The sequence below is a fragment of the Musa acuminata genome, unplaced genomic scaffold (genome assembly GCF_036884655.1).
Source record: "Musa acuminata AAA Group cultivar baxijiao unplaced genomic scaffold, Cavendish_Baxijiao_AAA HiC_scaffold_1126, whole genome shotgun sequence".
Lineage (NCBI taxonomy): Eukaryota > Viridiplantae > Streptophyta > Magnoliopsida > Zingiberales > Musaceae > Musa > Musa acuminata.
Genome location: NW_027021339.1, coordinates 6,321,232 through 6,326,231, shown reverse-complemented (window position 1 = coordinate 6,326,231; position 5,000 = coordinate 6,321,232).

Genomic DNA, 5,000 nt, shown 5'->3' with positions numbered 1-5,000 from the left:
GGCCAAAACTGGCCATTTTTTGCTGCGCGAGCGAGCGGAGAGCGGCGAACAGCGAGCGAAGCGCGAGGCAGCACCGTCCCTGCTATACGAAAGCCCATCCAGCCCTGTGCCACCCGGGGGGTTCCAGGGTGCTGAGATGGCTGACATTTTGCTCCGCTCACGACGGTCACCGCGCCACACCAGAACAGCCCAAAAACAGGCCAAAACAGCCCAAAAACGGGCCAAAACTGGCCATTTTTGGCTGCGCGAGCGAGCGGCGAGCGGCGAACAGCGAGCGAAGCGAGAGGCAGCACCGTCCCTGCTATACGAAAGCCCCATCCAGCCCTGTGCCACCCGGGGGGTTCCAGGGTGCTGAGATGGCTGACGTTTTGCTCCGCTCACGACGGTCACCGCACCACGCAAGAACAGGCCAAAAACTGGCCAAAACAGCCCAAAAACGGGCCAAAACTGGCCATTTTTGGCTGCGCGAGCGAGCGGCGAGCGGCGAACAGCGAGCGAAGCGAGAGGCAGCACCGTCCCTGCTATACGAAAGCCCCATCCAGCCCTGTGCCACCCGGGGGGTTCCAGGGTGCTGAGATGGCTGACGTTTTGCTCCGCTCTCGACGGTCACCGCGCAATGCAAGAACAGGCCAAAAACTGGCCAAAACGGCCCAAAACGGGCCAAAACTGGCCATTTTTGGCTGCGGCGAGCGGCGAGCGGCGGACAGCGAGCGAAGCGAGAGGCAGCACCGTCCCTGCTATACGAAAGCCCCATCCAGCCCTGTGCCACCCGGGGGGTTCCAGGGTGCTGAGATGGCTGACGTTTTGCTCCGCTCTCGACGGTCACCGCGCAATGCCAGAACAGGCCAAAAACTGGCCAAAACGGCCCCAAAAACGGGCCAAAACTGGCCATTTTTGGCTGCGCGAGCGAGCGGCGAGCGGCGGACAGCGAGCGAAGCGAGAGGCAGCACCGTCCCTGCTATACGAAAGCCCCATCCAGCCCTGTGCCACCCGGGGGGTTCCAGGGTGCTGAGATGGCTGACGTTTTGCTCCGCTCTCGACGGTCACCGCGCAATGCAAGAACAGGCCCAAAAACTGGCCAAACGGCCCAAAAACGGGCCAAAACTGGCCATTTTTGGCTGCACGAGCGAGCGGCGAGCGGCGGACAGCGAGCGAAGCGAGAGGCAGCACCGTCCCTGCTATACGAAAGCCCCATCCAGCCCTGTGCCACCCGGGGGGTTCCAGGGTGCTGAGATGGCTGACGTTTTGCTCCGCTCTCGACGGTCACCGCGCAATGCAAGAACAGGCCAAAAACTGGCCAAAACGGCCCAAAAACGGGCCAAAACTGGCCATTTTTGGCTGCACGAGCGAGCGGCGAGCGGCGGACAGCGAGCGAAGCGAGAGGCAGCACCGTCCCTGCTATACGAAAGCCCCATCCAGCCCTGTGCCACCCGGGGGGTTCCAGGGTGCTGAGATGGCTGACGTTTTGCTCCGCTCTCGACGGTCACCGCGCAATGCAAGAACAGGCCAAAAACTGGCCAAAACGGCCCAAAAACGGGCCAAAACTGGCCATTTTTGGCTGCACGAGCGAGCGGCGAGCGGCGGACAGCGAGCGAAGCGAGAGGCAGCACCGTCCCTGCTATACGAAAGCCCCATCCAGCCCTGTGCCACCCGGGGGGTTCCAGGGTGCTGAGATGGCTGACGTTTTGCTCCGCTCTCGACGGTCACCGCGCAATGCAAGAACAGGCCAAAAACTGGCCAAAACGGCCCAAAAACGGGCCAAAACTGGCCATTTTTGGCTGCACGAGCGAGCGGCGAGCGGCGGACAGCGAGCGAAGCGAGAGGCAGCACCGTCCCTGCTATACGAAAGCCCCATCCAGCCCTGTGCCACCCGGGGGGTTCCAGGGTGCTGAGATGGCTGACGTTTTGCTCCGCTCTCGACGGTCACCGCGCAATGCAAGAACAGGCCAAAAACTGGCCAAAACGGCCCAAAAACGGGCCAAAACTGGCCATTTTTGGCTGCACGAGCGAGCGGCGAGCGGCGGACAGCGAGCGAAGCGAGAGGCAGCACCGTCCCTGCTATACGAAAGCCCCATCCAGCCCTGTGCCACCCGGGGGGTTCCAGGGTGCTGAGATGGCTGACGTTTTGCTCCGCTCTCGACGGTCACCGCGCAATGCAAGAACAGGCCAAAAACTGGCCAAAACGGCCCAAAAACGGGCCAAAACTGGCCATTTTTGGCTGCACGAGCGAGCGGCGAGCGGCGGACAGCGAGCGAAGCGAGAGGCAGCACCGTCCCTGCTATACGAAAGCCCCATCCAGCCCTGTGCCACCCGGGGGGTTCCAGGGTGCTGAGATGGCTGACGTTTTGCTCCGCTCTCGACGGTCACCGCGCAATGCAAGAACAGGCCAAAAACTGGCCAAAACGGCCCAAAAACGGGCCAAAACTGGCCATTTTTGGCTGCACGAGCGAGCGGCGAGCGGCGGACAGCGAGCGAAGCGAGAGGCAGCACCGTCCCTGCTATACGAAAGCCCCATCCAGCCCTGTGCCACCCGGGGGGTTCCAGGGTGCTGAGATGGCTGACGTTTTGCTCCGCTCTCGACGGTCACCGCGCAATGCAAGAACAGGCCAAAAACTGGCCAAAACGGCCCAAAAACGGGCCAAAACTGGCCATTTTTGGCTGCACGAGCGAGCGGCGAGCGGCGGACAGCGAGCGAAGCGAGAGGCAGCACCGTCCCTGCTATACGAAAGCCCCATCCAGCCCTGTGCCACCCGGGGGGTTCCAGGGTGCTGAGATGGCTGACGTTTTGCTCCGCTCTCGACGGTCACCGCGCAATGCAAGAACAGGCCAAAAACTGGCCAAAACGGCCCAAAAACGGGCCAAAACTGGCCATTTTTGGCTGCGACGAGCGAGCGGCGAGCGGCGGACAGCGAGCGAAGCGAGAGGCAGCACCGTCCCTGCTATACGAAAGCCCCATCCAGCCCTGTGCCACCCGGGGGGTTCCAGGGTGCTGAGATGGCTGACGTTTTGCTCCGCTCTCGACGGTCACCGCGCAATGCAAGAACAGGCCAAAAACTGGCCAAAACGGCCCAAAAACGGGCCAAAACTGGCCATTTTTGGCTGCACGAGCGAGCGGCGAGCGGCGGACAGCGAGCGAAGCGAGAGGCAGCACCGTCCCTGCTATACGAAAGCCCCATCCAGCCCTGTGCCACCCGGGGGGTTCCAGGGTGCTGAGATGGCTGACGTTTTGCTCCGCTCTCGACGGTCACCGCGCAATGCAAGAACAGGCCAAAAACTGGCCAAAACGGCCCAAAAACGGGCCAAAACTGGCCATTTTTGGCTGCACGAGCGAGCGGCGAGCGGCGGACAGCGAGCGAAGCGAGAGGCAGCACCGTCCCTGCTATACGAAAGCCCCATCCAGCCCTGTGCCACCCGGGGGGTTCCAGGGTGCTGAGATGGCTGACGTTTTGCTCCGCTCTCGACGGTCACCGCGCAATGCAAGAACAGGCCAAAAACTGGCCAAAACGGCCCAAAAACGGGCCAAAACTGGCCATTTTTGGCTGCACGAGCGAGCGGCGAGCGGCGGACAGCGAGCGAAGCGAGAGGCAGCACCGTCCCTGCTATACGAAAGCCCCATCCAGCCCTGTGCCACCCGGGGGGTTCCAGGGTGCTGAGATGGCTGACGTTTTGCTCCGCTCTCGACGGTCACCGCGCAATGCAAGAACAGGCCAAAAACTGGCCAAAACGGCCCAAAAACGGGCCAAAACTGGCCATTTTTGGCTGCACGAGCGAGCGGCGAGCGGCGGACAGCGAGCGAAGCGAGAGGCAGCACCGTCCCTGCTATACGAAAGCCCCATCCAGCCCTGTGCCACCCGGGGGGTTCCAGGGTGCTGAGATGGCTGACGTTTTGCTCCGCTCTCGACGGTCACCGCGCAATGCAAGAACAGGCCAAAAACTGGCCAAAACGGCCCAAAAACGGGCCAAAACTGGCCATTTTTGGCTGCACGAGCGAGCGGCGAGCGGCGGACAGCGAGCGAAGCGAGAGGCAGCACCGTCCCTGCTATACGAAAGCCCCATCCAGCCCTGTGCCACCCGGGGGGTTCCAGGGTGCTGAGATGGCTGACGTTTTGCTCCGCTCTCGACGGTCACCGCGCAATGCAAGAACAGGCCAAAAACTGGCCAAAACGGCCCAAAAACGGGCCAAAACTGGCCATTTTTGGCTGCACGAGCGAGCGGCGAGCGGCGGACAGCGAGCGAAGCGAGAGGCAGCACCGTCCCTGCTATACGAAAGCCCCATCCAGCCCTGTGCCACCCGGGGGGTTCCAGGGTGCTGAGATGGCTGACGTTTTGCTCCGCTCTCGACGGTCACCGCGCAATGCAAGAACAGGCCAAAAACTGGCCAAAACGGCCCAAAAACGGGCCAAAACTGGCCATTTTTGGCTGCACGAGCGAGCGGCGAGCGGCGGACAGCGAGCGAAGCGAGAGGCAGCACCGTCCCTGCTATACGAAAGCCCCATCCAGCCCTGTGCCACCCGGGGGGTTCCAGGGTGCTGAGATGGCTGACGTTTTGCTCCGCTCTCGACGGTCACCGCGCAATGCAAGAACAGGCCAAAAACTGGCCAAAACGGCCCAAAAACGGGCCAAAACTGGCCATTTTTGGCTGCACGAGCGAGCGGCGAGCGGCGGACAGCGAGCGAAGCGAGAGGCAGCACCGTCCCTGCTATTCGAAAGCCCCATCCAGCCCTGTGCCACCCGGGGGGTTCCAGGGTGCTGAGATGGCTGACGTTTTGCTCCGCTCTCGACGGTCACCGCGCAATGCAAGAACAGGCCAAAAACTGGCCAAAACGGCCCAAAAACGGGCCAAAACTGGCCATTTTTGGCTGCGCGAGCGAGCGGCGAGCGGCGGACAGCGAGCGAAGCGAGAGGCAGCACCGTCCCTGCTATATACGAAAGCCCCATCCAGCCCTGTGCCACCCGGGGGGTTCCAGGGTGCTGAGATGGCTGACGTTTTGCTCCGCTCA